Below are 22222 nucleotides of genomic sequence, written 5' to 3'. Positions count from 1 at the left end.
CTCGGGCGGATGCCCCCGCTGATGATGACTCTACTCTAATGGACGACGACCCTACCCTGGAGGCCTTTGCTGATGACGACCCCGTCCTAGCAGCATCCTGGCAATCAGGAATAAAGCTTTTCTTGTGTGGAGGTACGTTCCATTACAGAAAATTTTGCCCAGCTTGTAATGCGACCTGCAATCATTGCAGCAAGAATGGACACTTTTCCAAGGTATGCCAGTCGCGTGCCTCTGCTACCAAGAAAGGCCACTCCTCTAAAGTATACCAGTCGAGAGCTCCTGTTAGCATCACAGCTGATATCTATGGAGCTGCTCCTCCCCCAAGAACCACTGCTAATGCTACAGCTGCCGAATGGAAAATTACCCCTCCTCCCATCACAGCTGTTTTTCTCCAAAGTTTGTCCCATGCAGCCACGAAGGTTTCAGTAAATGGGCACAATCCAAGCGTGCTAATTGACTCCTGCAGCTCTGAGAGCTTCATTAGTAAGCAGGCTGTCAGCAGGTTAAAACAGTGCATTTTTCTCTCGGACAGGGAGATTGCAATGGCTCTGACGACTCTGACCACCAATTCTTCTGGCTTCTGTCTTTTCAACCTCATCCTCAATGGTCGCACGTATCCCTCCACCCGACTCGGAGTACTCGAAAACTTATGTAGCGATGTGCTTCTGGGACAGGACTTCCAGAAGCAGCACAAAAGACTCACTTTTGAGTTTGGAGGGTCGAAGCCTTAGCTTACCATTTCTAAGGTGCCGTTTTGTGCGCTCTCGGTGGCCTTACTTAGTGAGCCCTCCCTGTTTGCCAATCTCTCCCCCCGCTTTAAACCCATAGCCACCAAATCATGGCGCTTCTGCCAAGACGACCGAGCATTTATCAAGGCAGAAATCTCTCGCTTTTTAGCTGAAGGTATTATCCAACCGAGTTCATTGCCCTGGCTGGCTCAAGTGGTCATTGTGAAAAACCCTTTAAAACAACATAAGAAACGTCTGTGTATTGATTATTCGCAGACTATTAATCAATATACCGATCTGGATGCTTACACTCTACCACGCATAGATGACACGGTCAACAACCTTGCCAAATACAAGGTATTTTCAAACTTTGATTTAAAGAGCACGTACCATCAGGTACCGCTGAAATGCTCTGACAAAAAGTATACGGCCTTAGGGGCCAATGGTCGGCTTTATCAGTTTTGTTGCCTTCCATTTGGGGTCACCAATGGGGTGGCCGTCTTGCAATGGGCAATGGATGGCCTAGTCCGGCAAGAGAACTTGACAGATATCTTTCCGTATTTAGACAATATCACTATTGCTGGCCATGATCAAAAGGAGCATGACGCCAATCTTCAGAGATTTTTTGACATTCTCCGCCGTCGCCACTTAAAGTTAAACAAATCCAAATCGGTGAAATCGGTGCCATCAGTGAACATTCTCGGCTACTGGGTGGGCAACGGTGTTATAAACCGGACCCAGAGCGACTTTGTCCATTTCAGGAGCTCCCTCCCCCTACAAATCTCGGCTCTCTTCGTCGGGCACTTGGCATGTTTGCTTATTATGCAAAGAGGATACCTCACTTCTCCGATAAAATACAGCCGCTGCTTCATGCAAAGTCTTTTCCATTAGAAGCAACGGCTATTTCTGCCTTCAACCTCCTCAAACGACAGCTGGAGAAAGCCACGCTTCACTCCATTGATGAAAGACTTCCTTTTGTGGTCGAATGCGATGCATCGGAGGTGGTGATCTCAGCTACCTTGAATCAAGTTGGTCGGCCCGTGACATTCCTATCCAGAACCTTACACGGTAGCGAGCTCTATAACCCCCCCCCCCCCCCCCCCCCGCTGAGAAGGAGGCTACAGCCATCATCGAGGTTGTACGCCAATGGAGTCAGTTTATTGCTCGTTTTCATTTCACGCTCATAACTGACCACCGCTCAGTGGCCTTGATGTTGGATAACTGGAAGCGCACGAATATCAAAAATAATAAAATTCAACTCTGGAGGATGGAGCTGGCCGCCTTTGGATATACTATCCTTTACCGACCCGGCAAACAGAATGTGGCCCCAGTTACCTTCACACGGGCATTTTGCACTTCAATGTCAACGTCGACTCTGGCAGATCTGCATATGGACTTATGCCATCCTGGCGTTACCCGTATGTTGCACTTTGTGCACTCCAAAAATCTACCAATCTCAACAGAGGACGTAAAGTAAACATGCTCCTCCTGTAGGATATGTGCAGAATTGAAACCACAATTCTTCCGCCCATCAGATGACTTAATCATACATGCAATGCAGCCCATGCAGAGGCTCAGCATAGATTTTAAGGGCCATTGCCTTCATCGACGTGGAACACCTACCTAATTACGATGGTAGACGAGTATTCAATCTTTCCCTTTGCCTTCCCCTGTCCTAATATGCTTACCTCTACGGTAATTAATTGCCTCGATCAGGTCTTTTCACTTTGCAGGATGGCCAATTTTATCCACACGGATCAGGGTCCCTCCTTTATGTCGAGTGAACTTAAAAGTTATCTCACCCAACTGGGAATCGCCTCGAGTAAGATGACACCATATCACCCAACCGGCAATGGACAGGTTGACTGATACAATGCCATCATCTGGAACGCTCTCCGTCTGGTACTGTGGTCATGCAACCTACCAGACCAGCAGTGGGAAACTGTGCTCCCCGACGTGTTACACTCTATCAGGTCTCTTCTCTCCACATCCACTAATGTCACACCTCATGAGCAATTCTTCAAGTTCTGGCGTCGCTCTACACATGGGACATCTCTACCATCATGGTTGTTGGCTCCAGGCCCTGTGCTACTCCGGAGGTTCGTCCGGTCGGCCAAGAACGACACTCTCGTTGATGAGGTGGACTTAATGGAGGTAAACCCCACGTATGTGCACGTGTGGTACCCCAATGGCCCGGAGTCCACCCTCTCGCTCAGAGGTCTGGCTCCCTGCCCAACCAGTCACACAGGCCTGAATGATGTAGGATCCCACGACGATGATGTCAACACTCCGCACCCCTATGAAGATGACGCCCTACCTGGGGCATCGAGGGATCTGCCAGCAGTGCTACTGGATCAACTCAGGGAGCCAAACGCTCCCCGTAGGATGGCCACCCGAAATCAGGACGCCGGACAACCTCTGGCTATGACCCAGGATGAGGCCAGCTCTGCGCTGGGGGGACCCACACCCGGAGTCATGATATTCCCAGGCCTCCACAGGACGATCAAGATGACGCGGACTCTACTGACTTACTGGTACGGGCCAAGTGACCGAGTGGCCAGGACACATTCCAGGGAATTGTGCCTTCCAGTCACAAGCAGAAAGCTAAATGACTACGGCTATTTTTGGTCCACCTAGTCCGTTAAAGTAAGACTGGACTTCCAAACCTTTTAGGGAGGAAGATTGTCATAAATCGCAACTTCTATAAGAAGTAACTCAGGAAGTACTACTGAACGGCCAGCTGAGGGCGCCGCCCGAGAGGAATAAATACTCAGGCGTGGGCCCAACTTGGCCAGAGACAGTCTGGAAACAGGAAGCTAGTGGCTACTAACTAGACCTCCATGTTTTGTTACAAGTCGATTAAAGCCTTGCTTTATGTGCAACCAACTGCGTAGTGAGTCCTTATTACGTTACACACCTTTCAGCCAATGTCCAAAACTCCTCCATCACAATCCCATATTATGTCCTGTCCCACCAGCAGGACAGACCCAGCACAGTGGTATACAGTCAGGAAGGGGTGGCCTTTGAGTCAAGACCACATGAAGTCTCATGGCTTCAGGTCAAGCATGGTCAAGGAAGCCTGCTGCTGATTACCACCGACCGCCCTCCCTCAGCTGATGAATCAGTACTCCTCCATGTGGAACAACACTTGGAAGAAACACTGAGAGAAGCATGGGCACAAATTGTACTCTCTGGGTGGGGGACATCAATGTCCAACACAAAGATTCGCTCGGTAACACCACTACTGACCAAACTGCCTGCAACAGGAGGTGAGAGAGCCAATATGTGGGAAACAATTTCTTGACCTCGTCCTCGTCAATCGACCTGTCGCAGATGCATCTTTCCGGGACATTATTGGTAGCAGTGAACACCGCAGAGTCATTTTGGAGATGAAGTCCCGCCTTCACATTAAGGGCACCCTGCATCGTGTTGTGTGGCACTACCACCGTGCTAAATGGGATATAGTCACAACAGATCTAGCAGCTCAAAGCTGGACATCCATGATTCACGGTGGGCCATCAGCAGTAGCAGAATTATGTTCCACCACAATCTGTAAAATTCTGGCGCGGTATATCCCTCACTCTATCAATCCAGAGGACCGTGGTTCAATTGTGTAGAAGAGCATGCCAGGACCAGAACCAGGAATACCTAAAGATGAGGTGCCAACATAGGGAAGCTACAACACAGGACTAAAAAGAGGAAACAGCATATTTTAGATAGGGCTAAGCGATCCCACAATCAACGGATCAGATCAAAGCTCTGTAGTCCTGTTACATTCGGTCGTGAATGGTGGTGGACTATTAAACAACTAACGGGAGCAGTAGGCTCCAGGAATATCCCCGTCCTCAATGTTGGTGGAGCACAGCACGTGAGTGCAAAAGACCAGGCTGAAGCGTTTGCAAACTTCTTCAGCCAGAAGTGCTCAATGGATGATCCATATCGGCCTACACCTGAGGTCAGCACCATCACAGAAGCCAGTCTGCAGCCAATTCGATTCACTCCACGTGATATAAAGAAACGGCTGGCCGCACTGCATACAGCAAAGGCTAAGTGCCCCAACAACTCCACGGGTATCGTGCTGAATTCATGTGCTCCAGAACTAGCTGCACCTCTAGCCAAGCTGTTCCAGGACAGCTACAACACTGGCATTTATGCGACAATGTGGAAATCTGCCCAGGCAAGTCCTGTCCACAAAAATAGGAAAAATCCAACCCGGCTAATTACCGCCCCATCAGTCTACTTTCAATCACCAGTGATGGAAGATGTCTTCGACATTGCTATCAAGCGGCACTTACTCACCAACAACATGCTCACTGATGTCCAGTTTGTGTTCCACCAAGACCACTCGGCTCCTGGCCTCATTGCAGAATTGATCCAAACATGGACAAAGGAGCTGAATTCCAGAGGGGAGGTGAGGGTTGACATCAAGGCAGCATTTGTCCGAGTGAGGCATCAAGGAGCCCCAGTGAAATTGAAGTCAATGGGAATCGGGGGAAAAAGCTCCACTGGCTGGAGCCATACCGAGCACAAAGGTTGTGGTGGTTCAAGGTCACTCATCAAAGCCCCAGAACATCGTTGCAGGAGTTCCTCAGGGCAGTGTCCTCAGCCCAAACATCTTCAGCTGCTTCATCAATGATCTTCCCTCCAACATTATGTCAGAAATGGGGATGTTCGCTGACGACTGAACAACCCCTTGGATAATGAAGTTTTCCATTCCCAGATGCAACAAGACCTGGACGACGTTCAGGCTTGGGCTAATAAGTGCCAGGTATCATTTGCACTGCAGAAGTGCCAGGAAATGACTATCTTCCCACAAGCGAGAGTCTAACCACCTTCGAAGGACATTCAACGGCATTACCATCGCCGAATCCCACTCCATCAACATCTTGGGGGTCACCATTGACCAGAAACTTAACTGAACCAGCCACATAAATAATGTGGCAACAAGAGCATGTAAGAGGCTTGGTATTCTGCGGCGAGTGTCTCACCAACTGACTCCTCAAATCCTTTCCACCACCTACATGGTGCAAGTAAGCAGTGTGATGGCATAATCTCCACTTGCCGGGATGAGTTCAGCTCCAACAACACTCAAGAAGCTCGACTTGATTGGCATTCCATCCACCACGTTGAACATTCACTCCCTCCACCAGCGGCGTACCATGGCTGCAGTGTGTCCCATCTACAAGATACACTGCAGTAACTTGCCAAACCTTCTTCGGAAGCACCTCCCAAACACGTGGTCTCTTCCACCCAGGAGGACAAGGGCAGCAGGTGCATCGGAACACCACCACCTCCAAGTTCCCCTCCAACTCACACACTATTTTGACATAGAAGTATATCACCGATCCTTCATTGTCGCTGGTTGAAAATCCTGGAACTCCCTCCCAAACAGCACTGTGGGAGTGCCTTCACCACAAGCGCTACAGCGGTTCAAGAAGGCGGCTCTCCACCACCTTCTCAAGGCCAATTAGGGATGGGCAATAAATGCTGGCTTTGCCAGCGATGGGCACATCCCATTCACGAATAAAAAAATAGATACAAGAGCTATGCAATGAAGTATACCAATTGTAGAAAGCTACTTTTGAAGAAACCTCGACTTGTTTTTTGATAAATACACACAAAATACATTGATTGTGATAATGTACACTTTCTATTTGGAATACATGTTTGAATTAGAAGATTAACAATTGAGAGTAACATGAAGTTTGTTTCCCGCTATTTAATTGTACCCTTTTCATGATAAAGAGCAGGGATTATTATTGTGGAGAATGTTTGAGAGAAAAAATATTGGAAGCGAAATTTGTAAATTAACATTTTTACATCAACATAAGAGTAAACATTTCTAAGTCAAGCTGACTGGTTCTCCAGTCCAGGAAGAATGATGAATGTTTATTTGTGTTAAAGCATAGCTTTTCTTGCTTTTTGTTTTTCATTCGGTGACGCTAGTTGTGTATGCGTTGTTCTGCACTTGTGATTATTGCTGTATTTCTGACATGTTCCATGGGGGTCTGCTGGTTCAAGAATACCACGAATAATAATGGAAGTGATTCAAGTTGGAACTAAGTATATCTGCTTTTATTCAATTATTTTTAATATTGAAACTAAAGAACTACAGCACATTATATTTGTTGGTTGTCTGGTTGCATTGTGATTAAGATTCTGATTGCATAGCTGGATGTAAAGCAATTCAGCAGCATAGCAAATCCGCTGCTCCTGCTGCTTGCGCAGCCATTGCTCTAGTGACATGAGGGATGGGCTAACACTGTGAAAATTTTAAAGTTAATACAAATTGTATGAATAGATCTGCCTCATTTAGCTCACCTTGGGCTTTTGGACTGTTCGTTGATGCATAACCCTGTACCTGAGGGGCGTTTCTAAAGTGCAAATGCAGTATTTTTATATCACAGTCATTTCTGGCAATTGTTTTTTATACATGATGAATTAAAGCTTTTAATGAATTTTATCATAGCAAACTTGCAGAATGGGCATGTGAACGACAAATGAATTTCAATGTGGGTAAGTGTGAGGTGGTGCATTTTGGTAGCAGGCATAAGGACCCTAGCTACTCCTTGGAAATTAAAAGTCTAAATAGGGTAATGTTGCAAAGGGATCTAGGGGTAGAGATTCTAAAATCATCAGAAATAGCAACGCAGGTTAAAAACGCCATAAAATTGCAAATAAAAAACTCGGGTTCATTTATAGATTAATGTATTTCAAAAGCAGGGAAGTTATGCTAAACTTGCAGAAACATTTCTAATTTCTCTTGAATTGAGATGGTGGGGTGGCAATATCTCATTACTGTATATATGATCTTAACTGGTTGTTGTTGGTTTCGTTGTTGTTAAAGTTGTTGTTCTAAAGATTGTTATATAATTTGACCACGGATGATTTGGTTCGTGGCCCGCTCAAGACAAACACTTAAAGGAAACATTGGTGGTGAGGAGCTGAGGATATTAGTTGGAGGGGGGAGGAGCTGAGGATATTAGGTGGGGTGGGGATGAGCTAAGGATATTATTTGGGGCGGATCTAAGGAAATAATGAGGGGTGGGAGGAGCTGAGTATATTAGGTTGGGTGGGGAGGAGCGAAGGGTATCAGGTGGGGTGGGACAGTGTTGAGGATATTAGGTGATGTGTGGAGGAGCTGAGGATATTAGGTGGGGCGGAGGGAGCTGAGGATATTGGCCGGGGTGCAGAGGAGCTGCTGATAGTAGGTGGGATGGGGAGGAGCTGAGGACATTAGATGGAGTGCAGTGGAGCTGAGGATATTCGGTGGGGTGGGGAGGAGCTGAGGATATTAGATGGGGTGGGGAGGAGCTGACGATATTAGGTGGGGAGCAGTGGAGCTGAGGATATTAGGTGGGGTGCAGAGGAGCTGGTGATATTAGGTGGGGTGGGGAGGAGCTGTGGATATTAGGTGGGGTGGTGGGGAGCTGAGGATATTATGTGGGGTGTGGAGGAGCTGAAGATGTTATTTGGTGTGGGGATGAGCTGAGGATATTAGGTGGAGTGGTGAGGAGCTGAGGATATTAGGTGGGCTGGGGAGGTGCTGGTGATATAAGGTGGGTTGTGGCGGATTTGACGATATTAGGTGGGGTGTGGAGGAGTTGAGGATATTAGGTGGGGTTGGGAGAAGCTGTGGATATTAGATGGGGTGTGGAGGAGCTGAGGATATTAGGTGGGGTGGGAAGGAGCTGTGGATATTAGGTTGGGTGGGGAGGAGCTGAGGATATTAGGTGGGGTGGTGGGGAGCTGAGGATATTATGTGGGGTGGGGAGGAGCTGAGGATATTATATGGGGTGGGGAGGAGCTGAGGATATTATATGGGGTGTGGAGGAGCTGAAGATATTATTTGGTGTGGGGATGAGCTGAGGATATTAGGTGGAGTGGTGAGGAGCTGAGGATATTAGGTGGGCTGGGGAGGTGCTGGTGATATAAGGTGGGTTGTGGCGGAGTTGACGATATTAGGTGGGGTGTGGAGGAGTTGAGGATATTAGTTCAGGTGGGGAGGATCTGAGGATATTAGTTGTGTTGGTGAGGTGATGACGATATTAGGTGGGGAGGGGAGGAGCTGTGGATATAATGGTTGGGTGGGGAGGAGCTGTAGAGATTGTTTGGGTTGGGAGGAGCTGTGGATATTAGGTGGGGTGGGGAGGATCTGAGGATATTAGTTGGCGTTCGGAGGAGCTGAAGATATTAGGTGGGGTGGGTAGGAGCTGACGATATTGGTGGGCTGGGGAGTAGCTGTGCATATTAGGTGGTTTAAGAAGGAGCTGAGGATAATAGGTAGGGTGGGGAGGAGCTGAGGACCTTATGTGGGGTGGGGAGGAGCTGAGGATATCAGGTGGGGTGGGCCTGTGTTGAGGATATTAGGTGGGGTGTGGGGAGCTAAGGATATTTTGCGGGGAGAAGTGGAGCTGAGGGTATTGGCTGGGGTGCAGAGTAGCTGCTGATATTAGGTGGGGTGCAGAGGAGCTGAGGATATTAGGTGGGGTGAGGAGGAGCTGAGGACATTAGATGGGGTAGGGAGGAGCTGAGGATATTGGTGGGGTGGGGAGGAGCTGAGGATATTGGGTGGGGTGTGGAGGAGCTGAGAATATCAGGTGGTGTGGGGAGGAGCTGAGCATATTGGTGGTGTGGGGAGGAGCTGAGGATATTAGGTGGGGTGTGGAACAGCAGAGAATATTACCTGGGATGGGGAGGAGCTGATGATATTAGGTGGAGTGGGGAGGAGCTGAGGATATTAGGTGGAGTGGGGAGGAGCTGAGGATTTTAGGTAGGGGGGACGTGCTGAGTATAATATGTGGGGTGCGGAGGAGCTGAGGATGTTATGTGGGGTGGGGAAGAGCTGAGGATATTAGATGGGGAGGGGATGTGCTGGTTATATTTGGTGGGCTAGGGCGCAGCTGAAGATATTAGATGTGTTGGGGAGGAGCTGAGGATATTAGTGGTGGTGGCGAGGAGCTGAGGATATTGGTTTGTGTGGGGAGGAGCTCAAGAGATTATTTGGGTGGGGAGGAGCTGAGGCTATTAGGTGGGGTTTGGAGGAGCTGAGGATATTAGGTGGTGTTTGGAGGAGCTGAGGATATTAGGTGGGGCGGGGAGTAGCTGAGGATATTAGGTGGGGTTTGGAGGAGCTGAGGATATTAGGAGGGGTGGGGAGGAGCTGAGGATATTAGGTTGGGTGGGGAGGATCTGAGAATATTAGGTGGGGTTTGGAGATGCTGAGGATATTAGGTGGGGTGGGGAGGAGCTGAGGATATTAGGTGCGCTGGAGATGTGCTGGTGATATTAGGTGGGTTGGGGCGGAGATGACGATATTTGGTGGGGTGGGGAGGAGCTGAGGATATTTGTTTGGGTGGGGAGGAGCTGAGGATATTAGTTGTGGTGGTGAGGAGCTGAGGATATTAGGTGGAGTGGGGAGGAGCTGAGGATATTAGGTGGGGTGCGGAGTAGCTGAAGAGATTATTTGGGTGGGGAGGAGCTGAGGATATTAGTTGTGGTGGTGAGGAGCTGAGGATATTAGGTGGGGTGCGGAGGAGCTGAAGAGATTATTTGGGTGGGGAGGAGCTGAGGATATTAGGTCGGGCGGGGAGTAGCTGAGGATATTAGGTGAGGTGGGGAGGAGCTGAGGAGATTTGATGGTGTGGGGAGGAGTTTAGGATGTTAGATGCATAAATAGATATCGAAAGTCACAAAGTAAGGCTGAAGCAAACAGGAGAGCAGTTCTGTTATTTGACATAAATCTTCTCCAACTTCTTCGAAAAGCAGAGGAACAAACTGACAAGTCAAGAGTTTACTCTTCCAGAAATCCTCAGATTTTCTGGTAAAATTCCAAAACCACACACAATTGTAGATGGCTGCTTTTATTAATTATTATTGTTTTATCTTCAATAAACTGATGCTTTGCTTCAAATATAGAAAAGACATTTGTCTGTATGAAATTTCACGTTATACATTATAAAACATAGAGACTGCGCAGTTAGGGGACAAGTGACGTTTAACATCGATGAATGCGAGATGATGCACTTTGGTAGGAAAATAGAAGTATCGTGAGGGTAGTGCAGGTGGCGTTGTGTATATGAGCTGTGTTTTTATGCATCTCTCCACTTCACCTGACGAAGGAGCAGAGCTCCGAAAGCTTGTGATTTCAAATAAAGCTGTTGGACTATAACCTGGTGTTGTGTGATTTCTTACATTTGTCCACCCCAGTCCAACACCGGCATCTCCACACCATGGCCTTCAATATTGAACATTGCAATGGAATTTCATTTGTAATATAATTTTAAGTTGCAATGCAGTAGAACATTTCAATGGAATGTTATTTTGCAGTATAATAGTCATTTGCATTGCAATAGCACATTGCAATTGAATATCACTTTGCAATATAATATTCATTTGCAATGCAATATAATGTCACTTTGTATTATAATAAAATTTTGCACTGCAATATCACATTGCAAACTAATATCATTTAACTATATCATTGTCATTTTAATGGAATATAACACTGCAATGGAATATCATTTTGCAATACAATAGTGATTTGCAATTCAATAGAACCTTGTAATGGAATATCATTTTGCAATATAATAGTCATTTGTAATGCAATAGAACATTGCAATGCAATGTCACTTTGCAATTAATCGTCATTTGCACTGTAATAAAACATTGCAAGGGAATATCACTTCGCAATATATTTGCCATTTGCAATGCAATATATCATTGCAATGGAATATCACTTTGCAATACAATCGTCATTTTCAATGCAATAGAACATTGCATTGGAATATCACTTTGTAATATAATAATCTTTTGAATTGCAACTGCACGTTGCAATCTAATATCACTTAACAATATCGTAGTCACTTTTAACGGAATAGAACATTGCAATGCAAAATCACTTTGCAATATAATGGTCATTTGCAATGCAATAGCAGATTGGAATGGGATATCACTTCGCAATATAATTGTCATTTGCAATGCAACGGAACTTTGCAATGGAATATCAATTTGTAATATAATAATCTTTGGAATTGCAACTGAACGTTGCAATCTAATAGCACTTAATAATATCGTAGTCATTTTTAATGGAATAGAACACTGCAATGCAATATCACTTTGCAATATAATGGTCATTTGCAATGCAATAGCAGATTGCAATGGGATATCACTTTGCAATTTAATTGTCATTTGCAATGCAATAGAAAACTGCAATTGAATATCACTTTGCAATAAAATTGACATTTGCAATACAATATATCATTGCAATGGAATATCACTTTGCATTAAATTCGTCATTTTCAATGCAATAGAACATTGCAATGAAATATCACATTGCAGAATAAATGTCACTTACAATGCAATAGAACATTGCAATGTATTATCACTTTGCAATACAATCATCATTTGTAATGCAATAGAACATTGCAACGGAATATCACTTTGTAATAAAATTGTCATTTACAATGCAATAGACATTGCAATGGAATATCGCTTTGTAATATAATAATCATTTGCATTGCAATAGCACATTGCAAACATATACAAACATAGAAACGTAGAAGATAGGAGTAGGAGTAGGCCATTCGGCCCCTGGAGACTTTTCCACCATTTAATGAGATCATGGCTGGTCATCCTAATTCAGTACACTATCCCTGCTTTCTCCGCCTATCCCTTGATCCCTTTAGCATTAAGAAATGTATCTAACTCCTTCTTGAATATATTTAATGAATTTGCCTCAACTGCGTTCTGTTGTAGAGAATTCCAGAGGTTCACCACTCTCTGCTTGAAGAGATTCCTCCTCATCTCAGCCCTAAATGGCTTGCCAATTATCCTTAGATTGTGACCGCTGGTTCTGGATGCCCCCGCCATCGGGAAAATCGTTCCAGCATCTAGTCTGTCTAGTCCTGTTAGAATTCTTTAAGTTTCAATGAGTTCCCCTCTCATTCTTCTAAACTCTAGCGAATATAAGCCTACGAGACCCAATCTCTCCTCATAGATCATTCCTGCCATCCCACGTATCAGTCTGGTGAATCTTCTCTACACTCCCTCGATAGCAAGGACATCCTTCCTCAGATAAGGCGACCAAAACTGCACACAATACTAAAGGTGTGGTCCCACCAATGCCCTGTAGAACTACAGCATGACATCCTTGCACCTGTTCTCGAATCCGCTCACTTTGAAGGCCAACATACCATTTGCCATCTTAACCACCTGCTGCACCTGCATGCTTATGATCAGCGACTGGTGCACAAGGACAACCAGGTGTCATTGCACTTCCCCTGTTCCCAATGTATTGCAGTCCAGACAATAATCTGTTTTCCTGTTTTTGCCACGTTATACTGCATCTGCCATGCCTCTGGGTAATCACTCAACCTGGCCAAATCATACTGGAGTTTCTCTGCATCTTCCTCACAGCACATGAGCCCACCCAGCTTTGTCTCATCTGCAAACTTGGAGATATTACATCTAGTTCCCTCGTCTGGATCATTTATATATATTGTGAATAGCTGTGGTCTTAGCACCGATCCATGCAGTGCCCCACAAGTCATCTACTATTTCTAGGCCCAAGTCCTTAACTACCCTAGGATGTGGATTATCAAGCCATGGGGATTTATCGGCCTTCAATCCCATCAATTTCCCTAACACCAGTTCCCTACAAATAATGATTTAATTCAGTTCGTCCCTCACATTAGCTCCTATGTTCCCCGACATCTCTGGTAGGTTATTTGTGTCCTCCTTTGTGAAGACAGAACCAAAGTATGTATTTAATTGGTCAGCCATTTCTTTGATCCGCAATATTACTTCCCCTGTTTCTGGCTGCAATGGACTTATGCTTCACTTCACCAATCTTTTTCTCTTCACTTAACTATAGAAGCTTTTACAGTCAGTTTTTATGTTACCAGCAAGCTTACTCTAATATTCAATTTTTCCCCTCTTAATTACTCCCTTCGTCCTCCATTGCTGGATCCTCAACTGCTCCCAATCCTCAGGTTTGTTGCTTTTTCTGGCCAATTTATATGTCCTCTCCTTGGCTCATATGTTATCCCTAATTTCTCTTGTTACCTATGGTTGAGTCACCTTTCTTGTTTTATTTTTATGCCAAACAGGGATGAACAAATTCTGTAGTTCATCCATGTGATCTTTAAAATTTTGCCATTGCCTATCCACCATCAAGCCTTTAAGTAACATTCCCCAATCCATCCTATCCAACTCGCGCCTCATACCATCGTAGTTTCATTTATTTACATTCAGGACCCTCGTCTCTGAGTCAACCACTTCACTCTCCATCTTAATGAAGAATTCTATCATATTTAGATCGTTCCTCCCCAAGGGCCCTCCCACAACAGGACTGCTAATTAACCCTTTCTCATTACATAATACCCAGTGTAAGATGGCCTGATCTCTAATAAAATAGCAATATAGAGTGGATGCTGGAAATCTGAAATAACAACAGAAAACGCAGGAAATACTCAGCAGGCCAGGCAGCATCCGTGGAGTGAGAAACAGCGTTTATATTCCAGGTCTGGGACCCTCCATCAGAACTGGAAAAAGCTGGAGATGTAACAGATATTATGCAGATACAGAGACGGGGTGTGGTGTTTAGGAGGGGAGGAAGGAATTGAAAGAACTTACTGAACCAAACATTAATACAATAGCAAAATAATGTGGATGATGGAAATCAGAAACAATAAAGAAAATGCTGGAAATACTCAGCAGACCAGGCAGCATCGAGTTGAACACTTTCAGATAATAATCCCTGCCTCCATTTCTCATGCTGTATGATTTTTGCCATTCCCATTTGCAACATTTTATCTTTCCTGCCTTTTACAAAAGTACTGAATGTTCATTCAATTCCTTCCTCCCCTCCTAAACCCACCCCTGTCCCTGCACCTGCTTAATATCTGTTAAATCTCCAGCTATTTCCAGTTCTAATGATGGGACCCAGATCTGAAAAGTTAACTCAGCCTCTCTCTCCGCGAATGCTGCCTGGCCTGCTGAGTATTTCCAGCATATCTATTGTTATGGCCTGATCTCTGGTTGGTTCCTCGACATATTGTTTAAGGAAATCATCCCGTATACACTATAGGAATTCCTCCTCCACAGTACTGTTATAATTTTTTTAGCCCAACCTATATGTAGATTAAAGTCACCCATGCTAACTGCTGTGCCCTTTTTGCACGCATCTCTAATTTCCCGATAATGCCATCCCCAAACTCAGCATTACTGTTTGAAGATCTGTATGCAACTCCACTAACATTTTCTTAACCTCGGTATTTCTCAGCTCTACCCATACAGATTCCACGTCATCAGAGCTAATATCTTTCCTTACTATTCTGTTAATCTCCTCCTTAACCAGCAATGCTACACCACCTCCTATTCCTTTTCACATGTCCTTCTTGAATATTGAATACCCGTGGATTTTGAATCCCCAGTCTTGGGCACCCTGGAGCCATGTCTCTGTAATCCCAATTATATCATATCCGTTTCCATCTATTTGCGCAACTAATTCATCCACCTTATGATGAATGCTCCTCGCATTAAGACACAATGGGCTGAAAATTCGGTATCGCCGAGCCAGGTCTTAAGTGCCCGAAATTTTGCACTCGCCCGGATTCCCGTAGCGCCCGCCTGAAATTCAGTTGCGCTGCCCCAATTCAGAGGCGGGCGCTATTGCAGGGTTTGGCCGCCTCGTTTGGGGCGATGAAAGTCAGTTTCAGGCGTCCAGCTGCCGCTGCGGCACCCAATGCGGTGCGGCAGGCTGGGGTACTGCAGGCCTCCTCCTTCTCTTAAGGAGGAGCAGCCTGCAGCCGTGAGATCGCCACTGGATTCCCCCGGAAAATGAGCCCGGCACCACGGAGAAGTGCCGGGCTCACTGGAGTCAGACACCAATGATGCGGGGGGGTGGTGCAGGAGTCCGGGGAGGAAGGTGTGGCCAGGCGGCCGCCGGGAAAGCGGCCGGCCGCCCCTCCACCTTTCTGCGCCGGCCTCTCGGAGCTGCAAGGCACCGTTTCTCAAACGCTGTTTGCGGCCGATACGGGCGAGGCGGCTGCAACTGAATTTGGCCATCGGGACGGAATAGCATTGGAACCGGGGCGCTGCGCACACCGATGACGTCATCGGTGCCGGCGCAGCGCTACCGGCTAACGCCGATGTTAGGGAGCAACTGAATTTCGGGCGCTAAAAAACTTCCAGCGCAAACCACTCTATAACCAATAAGTGGGCGCAAACGCGACTGAATTTCTAGGCCAATGCCTTCAGCATGTTTTTTTTAACACAAAAGGTCCTTTTAGAATGATCATTTAATATAGCCCTGTTTGATTGACAACCTTGATTTTTCTGCCTTCCAATATCAATTTTATCCTTCCTGTCTTTTGTTTTATCCTTGCTTCCCTATATTCAGTCTCCCTGCACAGGTTCCCTACCCCCTGCCATTTTAGTTTAAACACTCACCAACAGAACTAGAAAACATTCCCCCTAGGACATCGCACCCAGTCCTGCCCAGGGGCAATCCGTCCAGTTTGTACTTGTCCCACCTCCCCCCAGAACCGGTTCCAATGTTCCAGGAATTTTGAATCCCTCCCACTAGCACCATTCCTCTAGCCACGTATTCATCTGAAATATCCTTCTATTTCTACTCTGAATAGCACGTGGTACTGGTAGCAATCCTGAGATTACTACCTTTGCGGTCCTATTCTTTAGTTTAACTCCTAAATCCCTATATCCAGCTTTTGGGACATCATCCCGTTTTTTACCTATATCTTTGGTACATATATGTGCCACGACAACTGGCTTTTCACCATCCCCCTCCAAAATACCCTGCATCTGCCCCGAGGCATCCTTGCCCCTTGCACCAGGGAGGCAACATACCATCCTGGGTTCTCGTTTGAGGCCGAAGAAACGCCTATCTTTTCCCCTTGCAATAGAATCCCCTATCACTATAGCTCTCCCGTCTTTTTCCTCACGTCCTAGGCTGCAGAACCCCCCATGGTGCCAGGATTCTGGCTGCTGCTGCGTTCCCTCAATAAGCGATCTCTCCCAACAATAAAAAAAGCGGTATAACTGCTTGAGAGGGGGATGGCCACAGGGGACATCTGCAATACCTGCCTGCACCTACTAAACTGCATGGGCATCACCCATTTCCTTCCTGCCTGTGCAGCCTTTAGTTGCGGTGTGAGCAACTCATCTAACGTGCTATCCACGACGTCCACCACATCGTGAATGTTCGTGTATGTATCCATTTGCAGCCCCAGCGCCGCAATGTGGTCTGCCTGTAGCTGCTGGTGGATATTGCAGGAGGAGCTTTCCACGGCGCCAAGCTATGCTGCCATGCCTTACCGTTTCATTAATTTAAATTAAATTAAATCAAATCGATAATACTTATTACAATGCAACTAAATGATATACTCAAGAGCCCTTGTTTACTATCACTCCCCGCTAAACAGCAGAGACCTTCGAAACTATAACCACCTAAACTTCATAAACTTTTAACCTTAACTGTCAATCTATAGAGTCGTATAAGTATGCACCCAATCAGCTGCTTCCATTTGCCTGCATCACTTTTTGAATCGTGACGTGGCTCTGGAATGCCGCTGCCAGTCTGCGAGATTGCTAAGCCACTGAGTAAAATGCCACTCTTCTGTTGCTCATGATACTGGCATCTGAGGAAAAAAGCCCGTGAAAGTGAGATTAAATACCCACTGTACAGCCGCTTAGCTGCCGCTCCTGACATCGGCCTCTGAGGAAAAAAGCCCGCAAAAGTTATTTTAAATAGTCACTGTACGGCCGCTCTCCTGCTGCTCCTGACACTAATGTCAGTTAACAATATCGTAGTCATTTGTAATGGAATAGAACATTGTAATGAAATATTACTTTGCAATATTATAGTAATTTGTAATGCAATATAACAATGCAATTGAATATCAATTTGTAATATAATAATCATTTGCGTTGCAATAACACATTGCAATCTAATTTCAGTTAAAAATACCGTAGTCATTTGTAATGGAACAGAACATTGTAATGGAATGTTAGTTTGCAATATAAAAGTCATTTGCAATGGAATATCAGATTGCAATGGAATATCACGTTGCAATATAATAGTCATTTGCAATGCAATAGAACGTTGCCCTGGAATATCACTTTGCAGTATAATAGTTAATTGCAGTGCAGAAGAATTTTGCAATGGAATATCAGTTTGCAATATATCCGTCATTTGCAATGTAATAGAATATTGCAATGCAATATCACTTTGCAATGGAATATCACTTTGCAATATAATCGTCATTTGCAATGCAACAGAACATTGCAATGGAATATCACTTTGCAAAATAATTGCCATTTGCAATGCAACAGAACATTGCAATTGATTATCGCTTTGCAATATAATAGTCATTTCCAATGCAATAGTCCATTGCAATGGAATATCACTGCAATATAATCGTCATCTGCCGTGCTGTAGAACATAGCAATGAATATCAATTTGCATTTTAATATTCATTTGCAATGCAATAGTGCATTGCAATGGAATATTACTTTGCAGTATATTAGGCATTTGCAATGCAAAAGCAAATTGCAGTGGAATTTCGCTTTGCAATATAATCGTCATTTGCAATGCAATTGAACATTGCAATGGAATTTCACTTTGCAGTATATTAATCATTTACAATATAATAGCACATTGCAATTGAATATTGCTTTGAAATATAATTATCATTTGTAATGCAATCGAACATTGCAATGGAATGTCACTTTTCAATATATTAGACTTTTGCAATGCAATAGCACATTGCAATGGATTACCAGTTTGCAATGTAATCGCCATTTGAAATGTAATAGCACATTGCATTGGAAAATCACTGCAATATAATGGTGATTTGCAAAGCAATAGTATTTTAGAATACAATATAAATTTGCAATATAACTGTCCTTTGCATTGCAATAAAAAATAGCAATAGAAAATCACTTTGCAGTATAATATTCATTTGCAATGCAATAGAATACTGCCGTGGAATATCAATATGAAATATAATCTTCATTTGCAATGCAGCAGCACATTGCAATATAATACTCATTTGCAATGCAATAGAAAATTGCAATGGAAAATAGCTTTGCAATATAATAGACATCTGCAATGAAATAGCACATTGGATTGAAATATCACTTACTAACATACAAACATACGAATTCGGAGCAGGACTGGGACACTCGGCTCCTGGAGCCTGCGCCACAATTCAATAAGATCATGGCTGATCAGATTACTGCACATTCCCGCCTACCCCGGATAGCCTTTCACGCCCCTTGCCTATCAAGAATCTATACCTTTACCTTAAAAAAATATTCAAAAAATCTGCTTCCACCGCCCTCTGAGGAAGAGAGTTCCAAAGACTCACGACCCTTTGTGAGAAAAAAATTCTCCTCATCTCTGTCTTGAGTGGGCACACCCTTATTTTTCAATAGTGATCCCTTGTTCCTGGTTCTCCCACAAGAGGAAACATCCTCTCCACATCCACCCTGTCAAAACACCTCAGGATCTTATATGTTTCACTCAAGTCACCTTACTCTTCTAAAATCCAACGGATACAAGTCTACACTGTCCAACCTTTCCTCATATGACAAACAACCCATTCCCGGTATCAGTCCAGTAAATATTCTCTGAACTGCTTCCAATGCATTTACATCATTCGTTAAATAAGGAGACCAATACTGGACGCAGTAGTCCAGATGTGGTCTCACCAATGCCCTGTATAACTGGAGCATAAACTCCCTACTTTTGTGTTCAGTTCCCCATGCAATAAACAATAAAATTTTATTAGCGTTCCTGATTACTTGCTGTACCTGCATACTAACCTTTTGCGACTCATGCACTAGGACACCCAGAGCCCTCTACATCTCAGAGCTCTGCAATCTCTCACCGTTTAGATAATATGCTTCTTTTATATTCTTCCTGCCAAAATGGACAACTTTACATTTACCCACAATGTACTCAATTTGCCAGACCTTTGCCCACTCACTTAACTTATCAATATTCCTTTGTAGCCTCCTTATGTCCTCTTCACAATTAATTTCCTACCTATCTTTGTATCATCAGCAAAGGTAGCAACCATACCTTCGGTCCCTTCATCCAAGTTAGTTATGTAAATTATAAAGTATAAGGCCCCAGCACTGATCGCTGTGGCACACGGCACGTTACATCTTGCCATTCAGAAAATGACCCATTTTTGCCTACTCTCTGTTTCCTGTTAGCTTACCAATCTTCTATTCATGCCTATATTTTACTGCCTACAACATGAGCTTTTCTTTGCTGCAATAATCTTTGATGTGGCACCGTATCAATTGCCTTCTGGAAATCTTAGTACAGTACATCCACCGGTTCCCCTTTATCCACAGCACATGTTATTTCCTCAAAGAACTCCAATAAATTGGTAAAACATGATTTCCATTTCACAAAACCATGTTGACACTGCCGGATTACCTTGAACTTTTCCAAGTGCCCTGCTATAATATCTATAAAAATAGCTTCTAACATCTTCCCTCGGACAGATTTTAAGCTAACTGGCCTGTAGTTTCCTGCTTTCTGTCTCGCTCCCTCTTTGAATAAAGGAGTTCCATTCGATTTTTTCCAATCTATTTTAACCTTCTCCGAATTTATGGAATTTTGGAAAATTTAAAAAAAGCATCAACTATCTCACATGCCACTTAATTTATGACCCTAGAATGAAGTCCATCACGACCCCTAGATGTCTCAGCCCGCAGCTCCAACAATTTGCTCAGTACCACTTCCCTGGTGATTGTAAATTTCTTGAGTTCCTCACTCCCTTCCATTTCCCCATTTAAAGCTATTTCTGGGAAGTTACTTGTATCCTCTATCTTTCCAATCTTCTGACCTGCCACCCATCTATGCGCACTTATATGCTTTTTCTTTAAGTTTGAAACTACCTTTAACTTTTTTAGTTAACCACCGATGGTGGATCCTCCCCTTGGAATTTTTCTTTGATGTGGGAATGTATATATTCTGTGTATTTTGAAATATTCGCTTAAGTATCTGCCACGGAACATAAGAACATAAGAAATAGGAGCAGGAGTAGGCCAATCGGCCCCTCGAGCCTGCTCCACCATTCAGTAAGATCATGGCTGATCTGATCCTAACCTCAAATCATCTATCACTCTCCATCCCACCCGAACCCATGTGATCTCCGGGAGAGGCGAAAAATCAGATAAAAAACCCAATGGCCAATTTGGGAGAAAAAATCTGGGAAATTCCTCTCCGACCCATCTAGGCGATTGAAACTCTTCCAGGAGATCACTCTGTCCCTATATTTTCTACAATACTTCCTTCTGTAAAGGAGATCTCCACCCCAGCCAGGAACAGGAATAAAACCATCTCCTGAAATCTAACACAGAATTAGAACAAAAGAAGTACGAGCAGAACCAGGCTACACGGCCCCTGGGCCCGCTCCACTACCCACAGGGCCACGACTATTCCGAACCGAGACTCATGTCCAATTTCCTGCCCACTCCCCATAACCGTTAATTCCCTTTACTTCTAGGAAACTATCTAGTTCTGTTTTAAATTTATTTAATGATGTAGCTTCCACAGCTTTCTGGGGCAGCAAATTCCACAAACCTACCACCCTCTGAGTGAAGAAGTTTCTCCTCATCTCAGTTTTGAAAGAGCAGCCCCTTATTTAAAGATTATGCCCCCTAGTTCTAGTTTCACCCATCATTGGGAACATTCTCACCGCATCCACCCGATCAAGCCCCTTCACAATCTTATATATTTCAATAATTTCATCTCTCATTCTTCTGAACTCCAATGAGTAGAGTCCCAATCTACTCAACCTCTCCTCATATGACCACCCCCTCATCCCTGGGATTAACCGGGTGACCTTCTTTGTACTGACTCGGGAGCAAGTATGTCTTTTCTTAAGTATGGACACCAGAACTGTATGCAGTATTCCAGGTGCGGTCTCAACAATAACTTGTATAACTGCAGCAATACCTCCCTGTTTTAATATTCCACCCCCCTAGCAATAAAAGCCAACATTTCATTGGCCTTCTTGATCACTTGCTGCACCTGCATACTAACTTTGTGAGTTTCGTGCACCAGGACCCCCAAATCCCTTTGTACTACAGTACTTTCCATTTTCTTGCCATTAAGATAATAACTTGCTCTATGATTTTTCCTGCCAAAATGCATAACCTCACACTTTCCAGTATTGTATTCCATCTGCCAAAACTCTGCCCAATTACTTAGCCTGTCTATGTCACTTTGCAGGTTTTTTATGTCCTCCTCACTCACTACTTTCCCTCCCATCGTTGTATCATCTGCAAACTTTGATATGTTACACTCGGTCCCCTCCTCCAAATCGTTAATATAGATTGTAAAGAGTTGGGGACCCAGCACTGACCCCTGCGGAACACCACTATTTACTCTTTGCCAGTCTGAGAATGAACCATTTATCCCAACTCTCTGCTTTCTCTCAGTGAGCCAA

This window comes from Somniosus microcephalus, unplaced genomic scaffold (genome assembly GCF_052327205.1).
Source record: "Somniosus microcephalus isolate GS21.2 unplaced genomic scaffold, FLI_Smic_1.0 unresolved_chr8, whole genome shotgun sequence".
NCBI lineage: Eukaryota > Metazoa > Chordata > Chondrichthyes > Squaliformes > Somniosidae > Somniosus > Somniosus microcephalus.
This window is presented reverse-complemented; position numbering follows the sequence as displayed.